A 23723-nucleotide genomic window follows, 5' to 3' on the forward strand; every position below is an offset into this window, starting at 1 on the left:
TGCTTTGCTTGACTTCCCCTCCTGGAGTGATCTTCCCCTCAGGACTGCTATTTTATTTACAATTCATATGGAAATGAGGGGCAAGGAAGGACCAGATTCTCACATAAACTTGATGTGGCCATGAATGTGTCTCTGTGTTTGCCATGACCCTGCTGTGGCATAAGACACTGCCTGCTAGGGCCTGAGGGGCAGACACAAAGAAAGAAATGAAAAGCAAGCACATTCTTGCACGACGCACAAAGGCAGCAGGAGAAACGGAGAGAGAGACGGAGAAAAGACCGAATGAACCCCATCTCTCTCCCTCTCCCTTTTTTTTCTCTCACAGTGTGATACCAGCATTTTGTCCAAGTCACCCTGCCTTCAGGTCATTCATCCTCTGCTCAAACTTTCTCTCCGCTGTTTTATTTTCATCTAAGATCAATAATCATATATTTGATCTATATGGAACATCTAAGATATATTTATTTATTGGGTTTAAAAAATAAAATAAAAAGTACAAAACAATATCATCTGTGAATTGGAAAATAAATATTTACAATGAAATATTTACTATTCAAATAAGCACATTTTTTTTAATTGACCAACTGAACTCTTTGAAGTATTCTTAAATCATAATTCAGGTCTTAAATCTGATTTTACACTAAATTGCTGTTATCAAATCAAATTGAAAGTAAGAACTAATTGTAAGATGTGTGCTGCTTTAGTTCAAATTTTTACTCTATTTGTAATCCTGACATAAATATCCCTGTATGAATTAATTTGTAATGAAACATTTAATTGGATTAGAGTAATACAGAGTAGAAATATCTTTTTTTGTAGTGATCTCAGATGTTTTGACCCCACTGCATGTCAGAATTTACCAAATTATTAAAGAATTTTAGTAATTAAAAAAAAATGAAAAAAATGTTTTAATAACATAAAAATTTTGAAAATAAAAAAATTGTATCCATAGAATTTTCGTGTTTAAAATGAAAAAAAAAGTATATATATACACAATATTTGTATATCCAAATATATTCATTTTTCATCTTTAAAGTTTTGTTATATACACCCACTATCACACTGGCACTTAGTTGTTTCTTTCACATCTGTACAGTGAAGTGTGCTGCTAAAGCTCCTTTAACCTATTTAAAAACCAATTAGTTGTGTGTGTGTGTGTGTGTGTGTGTTTGCTCAGGGTGCTTGTTGCAGCTGCAGCACTGTCATTCATGAGCTGGACTGTTGCCTTTGGGGGTTGCAGGGGCGGTGGTGACCGCCGTCATCTTTTGTGTGGGGACTCGTTTGTGTCACACTTCACAACAATTAAGCTGCATCTTGTCATGTAAATAGAGGGCATTTAAAAGTTCTCAGACAATTAAACAGATAATGGTGTTTTGTTAGCCTGTGTAATGCAGAGGGTATCTTTTTGTGTTGTGTACTGAGGGGGATCTGTCCCATTTCTTGTTTGTTTTAAGAGCCACAGAGTAATTGAGGTACTATATTGGACCAGGTTTAGTTTGGTAAAATCTTTATAAAAATCGTCATTTGGAAATGCGAAATGGACGTAGCGACTTAGACTCAGCTCTATTAAAATGTCTATGAGGACAGAAAAGCAGTCGGATTATTGGCAGATAGAGGGGCTTATCGTTTGTCAGCAGTGACCAGAACTGGAATGGGCTGGAGACAATGTCGTGCAGTAGGGTCAAGCTTTCTGCCTAATCTACTGATGTGACTATAAATAATGCATAGAGTGAGCACAACAGAAAATCACAGCTGGTCTTGGCTTCATTGTCTGTTTTGAGTCAAATGTTCGTGCTAGCCAAAAAACAAATTGAAAGGCTGTCTCAAAAATGTACATCACAAATGACACTTTTGGACACATCCATTTAATGCATACCACAAGTAATATAAATGCATTATGGATAAGTCACTGGCTGGGTCTCATTGACTTTTGGAGACAAGCTGACCAAATCTTGTCTTCTTTGAGTTTATTGCATTAGAATTTCAGTTTCTTTCTGTAAATTATTAGTATCTTTTAAATTTACGTTTCTCTCTTTACATTAAATTTGTGTATGAGATTTGATTATAAATCACTAAACAAATCAAATGCTGGTAAGACCTTTCCTTATACTGATTTTGAATGGCCGACAGAGAATGCAATTGTCTCTCTCTTTCTCTGTATTTAGAGAAATAATGCTATTTTCTAATAGCTTTCTTTACAAATGTACACTGTTTAAACAAGCACCACAGTGTTTTAATGGATTTGGCTTTATTACAACATTCTGTTTTATGGTTAAAATGTTCAATAAAGTTGTATTTTATACACTCACTCACATATATGAAAAAAAAAGAAATAAAGTGATTGAGTGAAAATCATACATTCCAAAGCTCCATAATTAAAACAAATGCTCTGCCTTCTGAGTAGCTGTTCAAAATGCAAAGACTGGAAATAATTTTCCAATTACTTTTTAATGTTTGTTTATTTAAGGCCTATATTTTTATGACAATAGGCAGTAAATGGAATCAGACAGTGGGTAATTTCCAGACTGAACTCAGACCTTGAGCTTCCATTTTCTGTGACCTCACCGCCAGCTCCTGACATGGCACGTGTGGTACACTGCGTGAGGCTCCGTCCAATCAAATCTCTCCAAAATAAAAAAATAAAAAATCTTCAGCACCCTTAAACAACCAGTTTGGTGCATTCTTAATGTTTCACCGAAACTTAATTGAGCAGACAAAAAACATATGTTCACAATAGTTGATAAAATACAAAACTATTCCTTTTTTATGAAATTGCATGGACCTTAAAGTTGTCATTTATGTAAACTTCCAGTATACAGGAATATATTATTTTTATTTTTACATGACAACATTGTATTAATCTTTTAAATAACATTTTGAAATAATATGTATTTAATATATATAAATACATAAAATAATATGTAATTTCAGTAAATATTTTTTCCAGCTCATTTAATGAACCTTGTATATTAGGTATTTTAAAGTTACTATTTTAAAATGAATTACATTTTTTTTTTTACTATTTAAATATATATTTAACAAACCAGAAATGTACAGCTAACAAATATTTTAACATTACTTAAATCCAGTCCATCCCATAATTTTAAGTTAAATTGCACCATAATAATATATAATAATTTGAGTTGTGTCAGTTTTAATGTTTGTCATATTCTTTTTTTTAGAATGTGTCAGCATATACTACATTTGTGTTGTCATATATTTTTTGAAAAATATGATTTTTTTTGTGCTATGTAGTATGCTTTTGAAATTGATATTTGCATGATATTATATTGATGAGTTTATAGCAGATTCTTCTTTGTTATTTTCATATTCACAATTCTATATATACATCATTTCAAAACATAATTAAGAATCATATATGAAGAATCTATTTTTATCAAAGAATGACATTTAGTATCACTAAAATTATCATACGTGTTTTTACTACCTGCCTTTCTCTGTCTCTAAACAGAAACAGCCTAAAATCTTAAAAAAAAAAAAAAATGTGGTTAAGAATACATTGTATTCATTAGTTTTTAAGAACTCTAATAATATTTCATTGGTGTTAAACAAAATTCAGCACTCAAGAAATTTCATCACTATATATACACAGTGAAAGCCCAATAATCCCACAATTAAGCAACCGAGAGGCACAGATAACTTCAACGACTCACAGCTTTAATGTCAGCATACGCAACATAAATGTTTCAAGTACATACATTAAACAGCAGAAAAAAAAAATATTAGTTCTTTCATTTAATTTTGTACATCAGCTGAATTAAGAAATTCAGTTATACTAAATATAATTTTATGAGAACATAATGATACTCACCTTATGAGTCTTCGTTAATTCACATTACATATATATTTTTTATATTTTTTAAAGAAATTCATCCATTTGCCATCCATGCATGGTTTAAGAAGGAATGGAAACACAAGCAGTGCAAGTGCCAAATATATATCTATATTTTTTTAAATAGTCTAAAAAGTCCCTCTGTGGTTAGTGGTCATCCCAGTTGAAACTGAAAAAGCAACCAGTTGTATAGCAGCATGCAGAATCCAGGGTAACACAGCTGAAATCACTTCAAGATCATTAACAGAGTTCAAAAAATGACATTATTAAGAAGTATGCGACATGCTCATCCAGATGTCCCAGATAATCATAACAGAGAAGTGTAGAAGAAGAGAAAGCTGAAAGAACAGAAAGAGGAAAAGAAAAAGAGAGAGAAATGGAGAAAGAAAACAGTGAAATGGAGAAGAGGGAAGAGAGAGAGAGAGAGAGAGAGAGAGAGGGAGGGTTCGAGAGCGAGTGTGACTGCTGGCTAAGTACGAGAGAGAAAAACTGAGAGAGTTGGCCCACAACGTGAGCTTGATTAGAAAAAAATGCTTACTAAGCTATCCATTTCACATGTGCACAGACAGAGGGTTCGATATTTAGCCGATCGATGAGGGAAAAGGCACAAAGGCAAAATCGGACGGAGCTCCTTTTCAAATTCACATCTCCGATGTCCCCCCCTGCAGTCTGCGCTGGTGCGACGCACAGGGAGCAGGGTTACCTCAAGGATGTTCCGTGGACCATGCAAACAAGTCTAGACCAGTGACCTGCTCAATCGCTCCCTTTGAGGGCCAGGCAAGTTCGGTCAGGAAGAAGAAAGCGAGGCGTGCCCTCTTTTCATTGAGGGAGCAAGGAGGTAAGGAGGGCAAAGAGAGTAGGCATCTGCTTCCATGGATACTGTCCAAGTATGAGGATCCTGCTATTCAAAAGGCTCCGTTCTCATGCTCTCAGCCAGCCAGTGTCACACGTTTAGAAGGAAGGCAGCACAGGAGGAGACCCGCGGCACCAGGAGTGCTTCTTGTAACGCTCTAATGATACGTGCATGGGCTGCTCACCAGAGAAAGGAGAAATGAGGGAGGACAGAAGGGCGACTTTATGTCACATGACTGCGTAACATAGCTGTGTTATTATTTATTAAATAAAATTAAAGCAAGGCATTATTTAAGCTATTGTTTTGACAGGTCAAGTTTCATTTAAAAAGAGCCATATAAAAATCTTTAAGATAAGCGTGGTAAAAATATTGTTGGATATATCGCAGATGTTGTGCTATTGTGTTCAGTTGCCTACTTAATCACATTCTTGACAATTTTGGTTCAATCTTTTGGCTCAGATGTGGATTGTTTTTTTTTTATTTATTTCTCTCATTGGATGTATTATGCGCTGCTTTAATTAGTCAAATTTCTATTTAAGGAAATAATATTAAAAGAGGTTGATGCTTGATAGTGAGTCTTTTTAAATAAGCACAGAGACTGTGAAAAACATCAATTCACTTGTCAGAACACCACAGGTTTCTTTCTAATGAGAGAGACGGACAGAAAGAAAGCGAGATCATTAGGTATTCCAACGTTTTTAGTGATGCATTTTAATGTTTTGGATCAAAATATTTGTATTTCTGGCGATATGTTGTGTTGAAATCGGTTTTGGAATGCTGGACTTGTCTCAGCGGCTGACACTTGCTCTACCAGACACACTCTAAAAAATAGACAGATGGCTGGGACAGAAGAAAGGGGCAGAGCAAAGAGAGATTTAGTGAGGGATCGTGGGAAAGTCCTGAGCTCAGTTCACCTGCTTAGAGGGAGGCAAGAGCGCGAATATATTTTCTAACCAGTGACCCATGATTAAAGGGACGGCTCAAACTGTCCAAACCCTCAACTTATTTTAAATCTTTTATTTACAGACAGACTGTTTTTAATTTCCCATGGATTTAAATTAAGGATTAAAATAAGTTATTATATCGTCTTTTTTTTTCTTTTTCTTTTTTTGATAATAAAAACGGTTAAAAATGATGAAGGAAAACATAATTTGATGCTACAAGTATAAGATGCATTTTGATTATTTATTTTGGTTTCGGAGGTTGCATTGGTTTTCCTTCATTTGTGGCTCTGGCCAGGCAAGTACAAAGTTTATTAAATATGCTCAATTTCCTCTAGACAGGCATTTTTTTGTCGATTTGTTTTTGTTGTTGCAGTTTTTCTGTAATAAACCCTTTGACTAAAACATAAGCTCCAGACTGTTTTCGTTTCTATGACAAATGAAAAGATATTTAATGTAATTTCAATGCACTTGGGATCAAACAAATGATATCCCTAACGTTAAGCAGGAAAGGGGGGGATCAGTCGCTCTAGGCACTAGCCGTATACCAGTGTAGAGAAAGTGAGAAGACTTTGAGGCAAGTTAGGAAGTGCTGCTGGTGTCTTATCCTCTTTACGTCTATTGTCCTTCACAAAGGCCAGTCACAATAACCCCTGGGGTGGATGGCACTCCTCTGAAAAGCCACTTTGGTGGGATTTAACGGGTTAACTCTACACAAAAGGGGTTGAGGACATGTAACACAGCAGGGATAGAACATCAGAAACAGCAGGAATCTACATGCTCTACTTCTCTAACAGTTGGCCTTCATTTAACTCTGGCTTTTGCATATTTTCCATACATTTTGAGTTCTTTTTTTCCCCTGCGTTATGTGGAAGCTGCAAGTTTGCTTCTGTGAGCAATGCAAAAAATACCAACAATTTGTTTAGTTATACAAAAAAGCCTCCCGTGTTGAACATTCAGTGTCCTCAAGTAGTATACTTGACCTGGAAAATGATTTAGACAAGGTTTGCTTTTCTGCTGCACTCTGATTAGGTTTTGGCAAATATTTATAATTGTAGATTTGCTCTTTGCTCTAATGGCTCTTATTTTGAAAAGTTTTGAAACTTGAAACTGATTTGCAAGTTTCTTTGGTTTGCTTTTCATAAAAGTGGACATTAACCATTTATTCCCATTCTCCCTGGAGTGATTTCAGTTTTGGAGTCTGCTCCGGCATCAATGGAGGAAGAGAATAAAGCTTAAACCTGCCCTGAGATTGATTTCATTTCAGAAGGTTTGTTGCTATAGAAATTTGTTTGTTAGAAACAAATGTAATCACACCTTTGCGCACCATCAATAAAGAGCTTAAAAAATTATGAACCATACTAAACTATAATGCAAATGTCCATTCAGTTATTAATCAACATCATTTTATTTAATTAAAGCAAATGCAATTTCATGCATGTATCAAACTCCACACTGAGTTTCATTAAATGCTTGAATAGCAAAGCAGAAGATAAATATTAAGATCCATGTTTCCCATATAATTCATGATCTCAGTGCACTGTAATTTCAGAATCTTGTTTGTTTGTGACACGCATTGATCACATTATATCATATGAAGAAAATGTACTCCTTTCTCAATGTGTTACCGTAATTATGAATATTATAGTAGCACTGAGTGGTATCACACAATCAAATTGTGCAGCAGTGAAATCTGAGTCTCGGTTTCATGCGGCTCGTTGTTTTGATTCCACGCCTGAGGATTCGTTTTCCTCGTTTGACCCCAGCTTTCATTATGACTCTGTTTCCATTAGCTAGTGTTGAGGGATCCCACTTTGCATTGCCTTTGCCTGCCACAGAGCCTGTGGTGTGCACAGATTCCTACAAGCTTGCAACTGTGAGTTTTAACAAAGACATGAAACATTCATCATTTACATTTCTTATTTTTTTTATTTCTACATTTGCAAAATACAAAATAATATTTCTTAAAAAAAATAGCATGCTATAATTGTTTTATCTTTAACAAATCTAGAAAAAAAATTCTGCAACTAAAAATACACAGTGGAAAACTCAGTATATTTTTATAATCAGTCAGTCACACTTTTTTGCAAATGAGGACCATCTCAAATAATTTACCATAAATGCCAACAATATATATTTTTAATAATCCGATGTTATAGGAAGTTTCTTTATTTTGATTAAGTTAATCAATAAGTTTTGTCTTTGCAAACTGACGTGTAAAAATACAACATTATACATACATTATACAACATTACATATACATACAAAGTTTTAGAAAAGAGGAACAAATCAACAAAACATTTTAAAGAGGAAAGTAATAATATATTCAGAATTTATGATGAAAGTTAGCCTAGGATATTGAACATTGAGTGAAAATCATTAGATTGGTTAGATAAATGACTCACTATGTTTTTTTTGTTTTTTTTTCTGAGATAGAATAAATTATTTTCCCAACCATTGTAAAAAAACAACAACAACTGTTGTCGATCTAGTCAATGCATGGCTGGTCAGATCCTTATTTTTCTTTTCTTTTTAAAAACCCCATTCTCATAATGACCTTCTAAATGGCATTTAAGTTCCACGCATTACTATCCCACGAGAAATTTTAGTCTCACCCATTGTGGTGCTGTGGTAAATGCTTTCAGAAATCTGTGAATTAAGGTACGTACTTAAGTATATAGTGTCTGTGTTTGTGGTCCAGGCAGAGTCCAAAATATGAGCCTGAGTTTCCTGAATGCATTTACAGTTTCCATTGATGTCCTGAACTCAATGAATTTTCTGTGGTTTTGAAAATGGGGTTCACCGTTTTATTTCTGTCCTCATTTTTGCTCGCCAGTGCTGTTACGATGTTGCCACCAGCACGTTTGGTAATGTGGTCATTATTCTTTATTACAGTCTCGCACCAAGGTGCTCTTTAGTGAGAGCAGCCTGCGGCAATAACAGCAGTGCTGTTCAGAATCTGAATGAATGGATATTTTCATCTGCTTTGAACTTGAATGGATCTAGAGGCCTAGGGATAATGGTGTTCATGAGTCATTGGACTTTTTAGAAACTTGGTAAGCACACAGGTTGCATTACATTAAAGTATGAAGGTTCTTAAGTGGTTCTGCAGGACCTTAGGTTCAGAACCCTGTATGTAAATGATCTTTGGAGGTGTTTCATGCAAATCACATATCTGCTGCACATATCTGAGTTTCCAAAATTGAAAATATTTATATTCAGCCTGTCATGTTAACCATTTAGCATGTTGTTTGGCGTATGCAGTTTATGCTGATAATAATAATGCATTTTATTTGTATTATTATTATTAATATTTGTTTGACATATTAGCTACTACTTTTGTCAAAGTTTTGTTATTTTTTGAAAATCAAGTGTTTTTTTATTCAATAAAGAATTATATATTTGTGAATGTAACAACATTTGAACCTTTTGAGTTTTTAGTGTTTGATCAGCTTTGGTTTAGTTTTTTTGGCTAGTCTGTTTGATATTGTTCAATACTGATTCATCATTACTGGATCATGAGACATTCTCTGGCTCCTGGATTGCATATAGAAATTGTATGAAATGGAGGGAATTTTCAGTTTTACATGCTAGCTGTTGAAACTGAGTTGTGAGCATTAGTCTGGCTCAATCTTAAGAAATTTCCAGACTTTTGCAACATCAACAACGTTAAATATTTAGAAACGAAGAGTCAGTTTTCTTTATTAAATTGATATCATTTCAAGATGAAGACCAATATTGCTCACTCTGTCATGAAGTGAAAGACCTTAAGAGAGAGAAAGAGAGAGGTAGAGAGAGAGAGAGAGAGGACCACAATTTCAGTACAGATTGCAGTTGGTATCATATTATTTAATTTGCCTTTCACCATCCTCATTTAACTGGGATTCGGCTTCTAATGGATAACATACACTCTTCTATGGTAAGAAATGTATGCATAGTTGATCTGCAGACAAGGAAAGTAATTGACAAAGTAAGTAATTAAACTGAAATGCCATTTGATTTGATTTTTTGAAGGGAATTCTAATGAATGCGTTCACAACTTTTTGCTTGCATTGATCTAATGCTTTATATAGCCATATTGATGCTTATGGTTATTTTCAAGCCTAAATCATTTGAATCTCATCAAGTATTGATGTTTTTCATAATCATCTAATGTTGTGCTTGGCAACAGTCTTTTACATGGTGAAAAATTATCAATATATACTTGCATCATATTGGCCTCAACACTTTTGAGATATATATTTTTAATAAAATAAAGGAAAGCTGTCCAGCTCAGGTTTAAAAACATAATAATTTCTTTGGTATTCTGACCAATAAATGGAAATTTTATGGATTTGTTATTTAGTAAATTAACTACCCTGCCTTACTGTTAATCTCATGACTGTAATATAATACCAAAATATAACTTTTGCAGACTTCCTACTATTTTGCAGTCATGAATCCACAGACCCTGGGATGAGTGTGTGTTTACTGGTACTTCGTGTATCTCTCCCCGAACAGGACCCCAGTTTTCCCCTCAATTATCCGGCAACTGAAGCCAACAAGTCCTGCTTAAATACTAACTGTGTTTAGTCTGGCACTGTGTGGGAAGATTGACTGGCAGCTGGGTCAAACAAAGTCATTTTCTTGGCGCCTCTCCCAGCAAATCTCTACTTTATTCAAACTATCACTATCAGGTCCCTTACCACAGGGGCTGACAAAAGACCTTACCCTGCACGCCTCAGGCTCCTAGCCTCAGCTCATCCAGTCATCCACCAAAACAATAATTGCTTAAAACTGACACAAATGGATGGGTGAGTGAAGGGTAGTGAGACAAAAAACAAGATGTTGGTCTGAAATATTTTCAGTGTGTGCGAAACAACTTTGAAACAATATTACTTAGAAACTGCTAGTAAATTTTAGAAATACAAAGAAACAGCAAGTAACTCATTGAATTTAAAGTTAAATGTCGAAATTGAAAGACTGAAACAGTATTTTCTTGTACGCCAATACAAATATTTGCTTTATTTACAACTTTGAAAATCATATATATATATATATATATATATATATATATATATATATATATATATATATATATATATATATATTATTCTTTTAAAAAGTGAACTAATTTTTTTCATGTATTTTATATTATCTTTGTAAATAATGTTCACGTCACTACCGAAACAGTGTATGTTTTGGTCCATTGACTGAGACTGAAATGAATAAACCCTTACATTATGATCAGGAATTATTTATGTGGGTGTCTCTTATAGCTCCAGGGTGAGTAGATAGGCCCCATCATTTTGAGACAAATGTGTTCAAAAGCCTGAAAAATCTGAGTGCAACTCTAAGGAATGTCACTACTGACCACCTTTTTTTCTGCAATTAAGCACACTTTTTGGGGAGTTATTCCATATCATTTAATATTTATGTTTGTGCAACTGTTCAGAACTCTACTAGCTAACCAGGTTCTGATCAGCATCTTTGACATAGGTTCAAAAGTACCTAAAATTGTCACTTGTCATACCGAAATATTGGGTGGGGTTTCAGTAGTGAAAGCATTACTGTCACCAGAAATGTGCAGTCACTACCAAAACATAGGATGTTTTGTCAAAAATAAAGTATACAAACCTATCAAATAAGATGTTTTGATAGTATAGATAGATAGATAGATAGATAGATAGATAGATAGATAGATAGATAGATAGATAGATAGATAGCATGTGATGGATATTTACTTCCTGTTGCTGTACATCGAGGGTTAAGATTTGACTACTTATCAAGCAAGAGAGGGATTTACTCTCTGACATCTTTACATCTGGAGAAGTGCACCATTTGTCAGTGGTCTTTATATGCCGCAGGCAACAACTTACTCCTGGACAACCACAGGTGCATTACGCTGTTAAAATTGCCTATAAATTATTACAAAGAGGCACTGCCCATAACCAATCTTTAATTTGTGTAGACTGGGTTGGCTCAGTGTGGTTGGCTAAAATTCAAACTGGCATAGGACCTGTTTTTGTCATAATTTTTTTATGATTCAGTTTATAAGTTTTGTGGTGAATTATTTACAAATTGGCAAACATGAATATTCAATAAAACAAGTTTGATGATACCGGTGAAGGCAAAATACATATTGCTGCGAAATACTAACTAGATATTGACCACTATAACTTTATTGATGCAAACGAGCTTTAATTAAATAATTGCTTTCGGTTGAAATATTTTCTCCGAACAGCTGGAGAATTGAATCACACTTTGGCAAGGGTTCTCTTTGTAAACCTTTTTAGGTCAGGTCTGAAGAGTTGCAGTGAGAAAGAAGTGTGATGGATCTGTCAAGAGTTTTCTCCATGACTTTAATAAGATTCAGACGAGTCTTGTTTTCACTCAGCAAAATGCGGAGCAGTGTGTGAGTCATGAGTCCTGTCATATGTTTGAGTAATTGCTATGAACCGAGTGACTCCTCGACGCATGTAACACTGCCTTGTAGCCAAATGGCACGTGAGGGGCCCCACTCAGCTGCTGCTCGAATTTTCTTGTTTAAGACTAATGGCACCATTGAGTTCACTTCACATGTGCACAAACAGTCAGGCTGTAGCCAAAAAAATATCTTTCTTTTTCAGATAAAGTGCCACAGCACTCCCCATCTGTCCTTGCTTTCATTACTTTTGTTAATGCTCGGTATAAAACTAATCGATCGGTCAAGGTTTCCATTCTCACATGTCAGAGAGTACAAATCCGCTAAAGAATGGAGTTTATAATACATGGAAATATTCTTCATAAATGAACAAGGATTTCTCATATTCTAGGCTAATCTTTGTTTACAAGGAATGGAACTGGCGAGGTGAAATAAACTTTTATGCAAGTACATTTCGAAAGATTAGTTTACCCAACCATGAAATTCTGCCATCATTCCATGTCAATCAAAGTGTAATGTAATCATGTGTGACACACAGAAAAAAAAAAAAGTTGTTTTGCAAAATGTTCACATTGTTAATTTTCTTGTAATCAAAGCAAATGTTGACCATGGGGCTTTCCAGCTCTAAAAATGACAAAAAAAGACCATGATGGGCCCATATTATGGTGCTTTTAGCTATTTCTTTGAGCTTGACAAATGTTCCAAGTCTTCTGAAGCCATAAGTTAGCTTTGAGTGAGGAAAAGACCACAAATGAATCACATTCATTCATTAATTCATTAATTCATAATGACTTAAATTGTCATCTGTTCTACACTGTAAAAAATATTTTTGGAAATTACAAAGATTATTGTAATATGTTGTTATTATTACAATTTTATGTTTAATTCAGTTACCTTGCAATTTCCAGATTTCTTGGTAATTTTGAAATTATTTGTGAATTTACTAGCAATTTCAGATTAAAAATGAACTTTTTTTTAATGTATTAACATTTTTGAATTTGGCTTTTATCTAAAACAACTTGCATTGGTTTCAAGGTATATATTTTGTAATGCTTGTTTGACATGAATGCTAATAAATAAATAGAACATATTGTCCTTTTTAAAGCTTGACAGGCCCTGTTCACCACTCACTTTCACAGTATGTGTTTTCTCAAGAAGAAAGAAACTCATATGGTGTGGAATGGCATCATTAGTAAATGATGATAGACTACAGGTGCATCTCAATAAATTAGAATTTTTAGTGAATTGTTGGCCTTCTGGAAAGTATGTTCATTTACTGTACATGTACTCGATACTTGGAAGGAGCTCCTTTTGCTTTAATTACTGCCTCAGTTCGGCGTGCCATGGAAGTGATCAGTTTGTGGCACAGCAGAGGTGGTATGGAAGCCCAGGTTTCTATGACAGTGGCCTTCAGCTCATCTTCATTTTTTGGTCTCTTGTTTCTAATTTTCCTCTTGACAATACCCCATAGATTCTCTAAGGGGTTCAGGTCTGGTGAGTTTGCTGGCCAGCCAATCACACCAATTCCTTGACACGTCTGTGTGGTGGCTCTTGATGCCTTGACCCCACCCTCAGTCCATTCCTTGTGAAGTTGGTTGTGCATATTTTTCTTCCACAATTTTTCCTTCCACTCAACTTTCTGTTTACATGCTTGGATACAGCACTCTGTGAACAGCCAGCTTCTTTGGCAATTAATGTTTGTGGCATACCCTCCTTGTGAAGGGTGTCCATGATTGTCTTCTGGACAACTGTCAGATCAGTAGTCTTCCCATGATTGTGTAGCCCAGTGAACCAAACTGAGAGACCATTCTGAAGGCTCAGGAAACCTTTGCAGGTGTTTTGAGTTGATTAGCTGATATTCCATATTTACATTTTTGTTGAGATAGTGAATTCTTGGGTTTTTGTTAAATGTGAGCCAAAATCACAATTAAAATAACAAAAGACTCTAACTATTTCAGTCTGTGTGCATTGAATTTATTTAATACACAAGTTTAATTACTGAAATAAACTGAACAACATTCTAATTTATTGAAATGCACCTGTATGTGTTTGAGTGAACTGTCCTTTTAACTGCCAAAACTGTAAAATACTACTCTCACAGAAGAATGATCAAAGCATCCTCACTTTTAAAAGGTAAACAGATGTTATTGTATTCTACATTTTAGATATATATACATGTTGACTATTAAAGATACCTGAGTTTTTCTTTGGTGTGGGCATGAAATGTTATTTTATGACCTGCATATCCTGACATGTCCACATTCTTTATTTGTAAAGCCTCATAGCTTGGTTCCTATTCACCATGCTCCATTTAAATTTACTGGTAATGTGAACCAGCTTATGGGCAAGGTTAAACTTGGAAGCTGACCACAAAATCAAAGAGCCACGTTTGACCTTACATGGCCATTTCAGTGGAAGATGCTTTCAGTTCATCATGTTTTGTTATGGAAAGCAATAAAGTGCTCAGACGGTGGTTGTAAATTTCTCACTCCAAGTCCAACATTGTCTACCACTGTGAGCCTATACAATCTTGGCTCTTCAAAAGCTGTCAGTCAAGTGAGAGGTCAAGAGGTAATGAAACTGATACTGTACTTAGTGACTCTTTAGACTACCATTACAATGCTGTTTGATGTTTAAGATTAGTAGCTAACGGTGGTTTAGTTAGAATTACTAAAAGCAATGCTAAGATGCAGCTTTGCTCTCAGTTTAGCAAGAGAGATTCACTATTTTCCTAACAGAACTGAGTTTGACAGGCCAGGGTGTGCCGGTATTTAAAATGTTGGCGTCATTTTTGAAAAAGCAACATTACCTCAGTGACTCATGAGTGGGAAAGGCTGTTGAGGTTTTGGACTAGGCAAGAGTTTTGTGTTATCAATCACTGAACTTGTCAAAGATTTTAGTGGGGAAACATGATCTGTTGAGCTGCCTACTTTTTTTTTTTTTTCAGTGAAGCCATTTCTTTGAACAAAGTTGAGCTCTTGCATCAAACTCCCCAACCATAACCATCATAACTGCTTAAATGTTACAGGTTTGTGGGTGGATTTGACTTTCATCAGTTTGTACAGGTTAGGAATGCATGTAATAAGCTGATCTTGGAGTTAATTCTTAATAATGGTGCAGGAAACCTGAAAGACCTTTTCTCGTAGTGACTCAGACCTTTGCTTCCATCACAAAAGAGTAGTTTGTATATTTATCTATACACTGCATTGTGCTGCGTGTTTACACCAAAGGCCCAAATTAAAGGAAAATTCTTTACAATGGAGATTTTTATGGAGGTCATACATTGATGTGCTGGATATTAGCATAAATCTTTATGTCTTTCAAAAGTGTAGGACAATCACTGGAGTCTTTTTCCAAGCCCATGATTAAATGAGCAGCCACTTGTCATTAACCCGTAGATCCGATCTTGTGATAAGTTTGATAGCACAAGCTCGTTTCTATGGGTCTCTGTCTCTGTGGTAGAAAATCATCCAACATGTAAGGCAAGCCTGCTTTTGATTTTTATGTGCATATTGCACTCTTTTCCTTGCTTGCCAGGCATCGAAGTTGTTCAGACTCGTCTATTATAATTTATTATCGACTGGCGTTTATGTAAATAACTTCTAAAAGGATGAAAGTAACCGAGACTGTGTGCATTCAGGTTGAGGTAGTAGGTTGTATGGTTTAGAATTTTGCACTGGGAGTTAACTATACAACCTTCTAGCTTTCCTTGGAGCTCACAAGCCACCAATCAGCATTACAGATACCAAAACTAAACTAAAAGAAAACTTTGAGACTGCTTTTATAAATATCTTAAGGCAAATTAAGTACTGTGATGTATTGCATTTTTATCTGGAATGAGTATTTGAATCACTTGAGTGTGTGTCTGAGATATGGATTTCTATATATCCTTTCACTAGTATTGAATGGAATTAAGTCATTGAGGATTATGTCTGTTAGAAGCTGCAGCCAGTCACTTCAATCACACTTGAAATCGATAAAATATTCTGAAATTGAACTCTTACAAATACTTTCAGAACCAAGGCCTATTGTTAGCTTCCTTGATGTCTCTGTTTTTACAGTTCATTTCATGCATCCATCTTTGGTGAATGCTGTGCTAGAATGAGACCCATATTTCTACTACAGGGTGAACCGAATTGATTCTGTATTTGTCTGCATCTCAGTCCATATTTCTCATAATTTCAGTGGTAACCCAACTAGTTTCCATGAGGGGAAATTTTTACTCATCTGTTCACCCTTTAACTGGTTAATAAGCCCAACAGATTTTTCTCTAAAGCTCTAATATGAGTTTTGCTTAGCTTTGCTGTACCTGGCAGACAAGTAATAAAGCTTGCTTTTGCTTCATGTCCAGTAAATAACCATAATGTATATGTGGTGAGCTGAGGTGTCATTGATTTGTCTGGAGCTGGACCTTTCGGTGCTGTCAGAGAGTCTCATGGATCAATGCCGGCTCGCCCTTTGACCCCTAAGAAAAATCGATAACATTGAGCGGCTGTCCTTTGGTGTGACAAGACATGATAGTTATTAATGTTTGCTCACTCTACACTGTCAGCCAGTACAGTCGTTCTCAACTCAGTGAAATTTTACTAGACAGATTTTATGTTCTTGAAGTTAGCAGAGCAGAGAAGAAATCTTAGTAGAATCCAGGATTGTGCACTATTTTGATTTGAACTGAGAATGCCTTTTAAATTTGAATTTAGGTAGCAAACAGGGTACAGAATTGCCATAACAATTTAAATAAATGATATATATATTTCATAAATATAAATATAAATTAATTTGATTTATTTTAATACATATAAACATAGATACACTTACAAATTAAAACAGAACCAGTTCTTTAATTCTGAATATTGCACAATCCCAATACAGTGTTTAAAGAGCACATTAATTTTATGGTTGTGTAGGGCCACTGCAGAACCATAACACTCAACTGCACAAGGACTAACAAGCTTTGTGGAGCTGGAAATGTATTCACTGCATCCTTAGTGACTGCATGTCCGAAGGTGAAAGTGGGGGTCAGCAGCATCCAGACACTGAGGCAAATGCTGTAATAGAGTTGATTGATTACAGGCACTAGTTTAGGGCCCGCATTGATTTCATTTGCTTTAAAAGTCCCTCGGCCATGTAGAGTCTCCAGTGTCTGCAGTCTGGAGTCCAACCGGACTTGGACTTGAATTATGTGTTGGTGTAGAAATGGCTGTGTTCCTTGTGGTGCAGTGGAGATTATATACTGACATTCAGAGCGCTGCGCTCCTCTGAGGATGCCTGCATAGGGCAGGAGTGTTAATGAAATGGGGAATGAACTGAACCACAGGATATGCTGTTCTGCAAGTCATTATATCGTTACATGCACCCTCTCCGCCATTCTCAATGTTTGCACTATAACGTTAGACTTAATGATGAATTAGGCACAGATTTATCCATAACATGCTATCAGCAGTAGTGTAAATTATTGCTTATTAGTTAATTTCTCAAAGAATATGTCAGTGGCTGATCCAGATCAACCGCAGAATAGTTTGTGCGAATGGTTTATTGCTCTCCTCGGTCGATTAAGGTTAGCGTCCCCTGAGCTGGGAGGGGGTTGATGACTGTCAGGAAGATATTGAGTTTGTGAAGTCTTTCCTTGGATCTTTAGCTTCACTTTTCTGCCACCGTCCATTTGCCTTGTGCCTGAAGAGAAGTGGTCGCCTCACTCATGCGCCGCAGCCTCATGCCACTGCGGGACAGGGTGATGGATGTCTCCCACAAGCCAATGGCAGCAAACGCCGGGGCGGGAATAACCTGCGCCTTCTAGTCTGCCACCGCCCCCCTCCTAAGACCAGTCTGCGTCTGATTCAGCATACAGCCACTCTCTTCTTCACCTCCAAATCATATTTTTTCCCCTCTTCTTCAGAGATGGATGGTGGCAGCGATGGAGTCTCGTTTGTTCGGAAAGCCAGAGGTAAATTGTGAATGCTGATAATAATCTACTCATTCCCAGGAGCATCACCTCGGTCCACTCCCCCCTTCGTCTGCCTCGAGGGAGGACAGGGGCCAGAGGTGTGGGGGGCGGGAGGAGACTGGGGGAGGAGCCGGGAGAGGTGAAGGGAATAACATCACTCATGTTTTGGTTGGGGTGAGCGACTGAATTGTCACCACAGATGGGAGAGATTTCAATAAGCGTACTGAATAGTGGCGGCAGAGGTAAAAGAGGGGGTGGGGTTCGCCGTTCGGATTTTTGCCACATCTGTATGCAGTTGACAACTAGTCGCTCCTCCAAATAACCAATTGACAGCTTTGTCTTGAGGCAGTTTGGTGCATGCACCATAGTCGCAGTCGGGTTTGAGTGTCCGCTGCAGCCTGTTTGAAACTATCGCAGACTTTCGCTGGGGATTTTTCTGTCTTTTCTGTGTCTAAAGCTAATGTCTGATGTATCGAACTGCAATGCTAGGTCGTTTTGTCCTACCTGTGAAGTGGACAAGGGATCTTGAGTCTCTGCCGGCTTTCTGTGGGATTGCAAGTCTGTCATGACTTAGAGAAGACAACAAAGAGGAAGGACTGACTGTCTGGCTCTGAGATGGAGGTGGGGAGGGGATGTGTTTCCTCTCCACACCCAAAGACTGCAGAGCAGAGGGCATTTGTCTATCGAAAGTCCAATCCGACAAAGAGGAAACAAGTCTCACAAGCTATAATTTTTCCTTTCTTCTTTTCCATCCCATCTTCCAATTGTTATTTTGCCTTCCATTGCATGCATATTTTTGCAAATGTATTTGTATTTTACTCAACAACATTTTCCAGCTTGTGCAATTAATAATGGCAGGGAAAATTCCCCTCCAAATGTCTTTTCACAGTGATTGCTGTAGGACAAAAAGCAGATGTGCAGCCAGACACAAACTTTTGGCAGTGTAGGAGCTGCTGAGTTCAGCACTGATGAAAGAAAAGAGATAGGCTTAGCTGGTTATGGCTGCCCTCCTCTTGCTCCCTGAGACCCTAACTCGTGAGTTCTTCCTTCAAAATCACGAGTCAGGAGCTTGGGAGACAGGTGGAGGGCTTTAGCACCTCTCCAAAAAATCCTCTCTCACAAACTCAATCGAGCTTTGTGCAACAGTCTGTTTGTCTGCTTAACACATGCTAATCATATAATGTTGTATATGTGGGGATTTCACACCGCGCTTAACCCTGGGTGAGCCTTTAAATCCCAGGTTAATGCCATTTTTAACCCTGGGTGAAGTATTTCACACTTCTATTTTAAAAAGAGAGTTAGGGTTAACCAAGGATTTTGTGATGCTAACCCTCTAATTGTTGTGCAAACGATGCAGTGGTAAAAATGTATTGAGATTTATTTATAATTACACAACCAATCATACATTGCTGCACTGCTTACCTAATTAAATATTCATGAGCTTTCAAGAGTCACAGAAACTTTCCCACACTGTTGTTTTAGCATCTGAGGGGAAAAAATTTATTAGCCTACTATTGTACTACAAATTATTGTATATTCTTGTAGTTTATATCATTTAAAAAGATTTGATAGCATTTTACCTGGCATTTCCTAATGACTAAATGCATTTTCACAGATAAACATAGGTTCCAGGTTCCACAGGTTCACATACTGACTGCGTCACAAATGATTGATTTGACTTTGCAAATACGAATGGTAAACTTTATTTTCTAAATATACTTTCTTAAAGCTTAAAAATATGAGCAACTACCCAAGATTGAAGTAGGAACAGTATGAAACATAAAACAAGTGAACCTGGGATTACATTAAACCAGTGATTGGAAATGACAAGTGTGAACAGGCCACAGGCTATTTCTGTATTTTAAACTCTGAACATGACATAACTTGACGTAACATTTCTCATATTTTAATCTTGAGGCACAACCGGTTTGTAAATTGGGAAATACCACACATCTGGCAGCTAAGGTGTCTGATTAGGTGGTTTTCCATCTAAAAAGTTCTCAGATGAGAGCATAAATTTATTACAATACTATAGTAAAAGTCAAATTAAATGCAGCAAAATGTACATGTTCCTTTTATGTAGTTTTGGTAAAGCGACATGTATTTTTTGGCTCTTTCACAAGCACAGCTAATGCATTAAAAGGCATCAAAAGGAGAATTTACTGGGAATTTAATGTGTAGGTAATGCATTTGGTTTGCATCCTGCTGGGCATATGGATACTATTACAGTATATTGGCAGGGACAGATATTGTCAAGAGTGTATGGAGGGCAAATTCTGTTTTCAATCATTTTTGAAGAAGTTCTCTGGCAGATTAATTAAAAGCAGATTGTCTCCTTTATTATGGAATTATCATGGCAAGATGTACAATGGAAATAAAAGGTGGAAAAGGTCAGTATATTCCATTACTGTCCATGTGATGTCTGTGAACAATGAAGGTGGATTAGGAATGTATTTTTTATCTTAGGAGAAGGCTGGATTTATTACCCTCACTCAAATATCTTACTCGTCTGTAGAGTTTCCAATAAGACTCCAGTTATGAAGATAATTGCTTTGCTTGAATATGTCATCGCTGGGTTTATGACAGCTGAAAAGCGAGTCTTCAAACCATTTATGGATTAATAGTATAATTCTGCACACAGTTCTAATGGCATTCGGTGTGCTTGCCCGCTTGCTTCATATTGAATTCATATGAATAATTCTCTATTTCAGTACCTGGTTTTCCATTTGCATTAGCCCACATCTATTGTTGATGTGTAATTATAAAGCCCCTGGGTGAGTAAGATTTTGCTATTCATAAGACAGAAAAAAATATATATATTATATCATTTTGATAGATTTCTTGCTCCGTTTGTGTATTTTTTTTCTTTTATGAATGAGTTAGAGAAGAATAGAGGAGCATCTAAAAAAATGCAACCTCAACAAAACTGATTGTCCTCTGACGCTAACCATCTACTTACGTACTGTTTAGCTTTTATATATTTATTAAACTTCACTCCAAATCATGGCAGTTTTCCAGCTAATAGGTGCTTGCTCCACAGAGCCCCCAGCAACAGTAGCGAGATAGTCATCCACCATGAATACAAAATAGTCAGACATGGCACAGTAATCCTGAAAGCCACTAGACTCGGCTGGATGTGCATGCCCAGTAAAAACCAGCCGCTTTGTGTCAGTCAAATAAGACATTGAAAAGAGAACTTAACTTTGGAGTTGAGTGACTTTGGGATTCTATTCGGAGGTACAGTATAGTGAGAGTTTCAAAGCTGAAAACATCCAACTTGATGGTTTACAGCTTTCTGGATATTGGTAATGAGATGGTGAGTGATTTATGAAACTGTGCAGTAGACGCTTTTCTATGTGCTGTGAAAATTACAAATTAAATTGGGAAAGAAATTGGCAGTAAATCGTGAGGCTTGTTGAACCTTTTTCTTGGGAAATCACAATCTGATTTATATGGAATTATAAATTGAATAAAAGATCTTGATTGTGGATTTACACGATGATTTACCACCAAGAGCAGTAACAGTATGAGTCATGCATCGTGGGTAATTTCTATAGTGCAGAGCTGGCATGATTTCTACCCAATTTAAGTGATGCATTAAATATGTACTCCCATTGAGGTCAAGGAAGGCCTCAAAGTGAGTGAATTTCTTGACAGATTTTGCAAGAGCTATTCCTTTGTCGAAGCTATTGTCTCCTTTTACTAAATTAGTGTCAAATAAGGACACAACAGCTTGTAGCAGCTCTTTTCTATCTGTCTTTTTCCATTTCCCTTTCTCTTCTATTCTATCACTTTCTCTCTCACACACACATATTTGCAAGCACACACTTGGGGAGTGATCAGAGTTGGCTGATGTCTGGGTCGTTCAGACACTGCGGCAGGCTTCCAGACAGTCACCTGAAAACACACTCCATCTTTGAGAGCACTGCCGCCATTGCTTTCAGCCTCCATTTCAATAGATGACAACATTTCCATTTAATTTTCACATTTCAATTTCTTGCACAGCTGTAATAATCTCTTGAAAATGTGCTGTTGCAAGTCAAATCAATATTTTGTGGTCTTTTTTTTTTTTTTGCCTAATTTAACCATGTGCTGTCAGACAGCCATTAGCGCCTGTGAGATTCTCTTTAGTGCTGTCATTTAGATCTAGTCCGTAAACTGATGCAAATTAAATTCTGGCTCCAAATCTCCCATTGTCCCTCTTCAACTCCTTGGCGCCCTCTACTTTGCTTAGTAGGTGTTGCCATGACAACCCAACCCATCTGTGCCCCTATTTCGTTTCGCATGCGACAGTGAGGTACACTGTGACAGTATTTGCATCGGCACCACCAAGGTCACCTTCTCTCAGCAGTCCATCTCCAAAAGGAGACGACCCTCATGTTAGCCACCCCACCGAGAGGTACTGAGCAGACACGGTGTGCACAGACACTATTTGATTTGAATATATGATATCCTATGATTAAGCTTGTCTGCACTTTGTCAGCCACCAGGTCACATTTTGCTGACATGTTTTCTTGAAGCTGGCTAAATAATCCATCGATGCAGGAAAACCTCATTGCGTCTCATATACTGAGTTTTAAATTCACTGTAATTGTAGGGGTATTTTCATGGAATGTTTATGTCTGTTCGCAAAAAAAAACTATGCATATTGTGCCTCATATGGAAATGTAGCTGTTATTTATGGCAGATGGCCGAGGTTTACCACGGACGAGTCGAGTGCCAATCTCTAAAACCCTTTAATAAGATGTTAAATGTGTGGTTTGGGCTCAAATTGAAATACCACAGATTGAGGGCCATTTGAAATGATGTATATGTGCGATTGTTGCTGAAACAGTGCTGTGTGTTTGATTTGCAGGCAGCCGGCCCGGCGGTGTTCAAGCGAAGCTCCTCAGACTTAGCACATCTCTGCACAGATGAGCTGAGAGGTCAACGAGTTTTTGGGCTGCCACAGCGACTGCCAAGTACAACCAGACACACTCTATTAGATGCATTATAAAACTGTTGAAACTTTGTCTCTTTCTCCCGCTCTGCTTCTCTCTCACACGCCGAATACAAAAGAAATACACTCTTTTGTTACTTTGAAAATGCTTTTGGCCAGACTTTCTTCAATAAAGGATTAAAAAGTGAATAACTTTATTCTCTTGCTTGTTTTTTTTTCAAAGAAACATACTGAGACTTTTATACACAAGACATACAACAAGAGATTTTACGGTCAAAGTTGTCCTTGCGGTTTCAGTAGGAGGATATGATGGCATTTGAGTATAAATGTGTAAAATGTATTTCACTCGGGCCAGTTAATCTAAATACATTTGGACATTTTAAGCATTTATCAACATTGCACTGTGCCCGATTAGCTGATTATTGGCTGTTATTTTATAATTAATAAATGACAATAAATAAATTAATAAAATTAAAAATAAAATTAAATAAATAAAAAATCCTATGAATTTTGTAAGTACTATGTAAAATATTAGATATAACATATTTATAAATATAAATTAATACTCATTTGTAAAAAACATAAAATAACATTTTGTGTAAAATATTTATAGTATAAAACAATAAATATAGTGTTAAAGGTTTTTTTCAGCATTTTATTGCTCTTCAGATATCAGCATCAGTCTGTCCTGACTGAACAAAAGAGCACTGGCTAGAAGTGATCATTTTATAATGAACTTTTTCTTTCTTTCTTTCTTTTCTTTTTTGAGGAACAATTAATAATTAAAACT

General features: G+C 36.4%; 1 protein-coding gene across 1 annotated transcript in view; it reads left to right on the forward strand.

Moving 5' to 3' along the window:
- LOC113058566 (arsenite methyltransferase-like) overlaps positions 1-23130 on the forward strand; it is a 41075-nt gene extending 17945 nt beyond the window's left edge. Inside the window, exon 11 of the mRNA XM_026226572.1 lies at positions 22850-23130. The gene's annotated coding sequence lies outside the window, so the exon portion shown is untranslated. The remainder of the gene's footprint in view (positions 1-22849) is intronic.
- The last annotated feature ends 593 nt before the right edge of the window (positions 23131-23723 follow it).

This window comes from Carassius auratus, chromosome 40, assembly GCF_003368295.1.
Source record: "Carassius auratus strain Wakin chromosome 40, ASM336829v1, whole genome shotgun sequence".
NCBI lineage: Eukaryota > Metazoa > Chordata > Actinopteri > Cypriniformes > Cyprinidae > Carassius > Carassius auratus.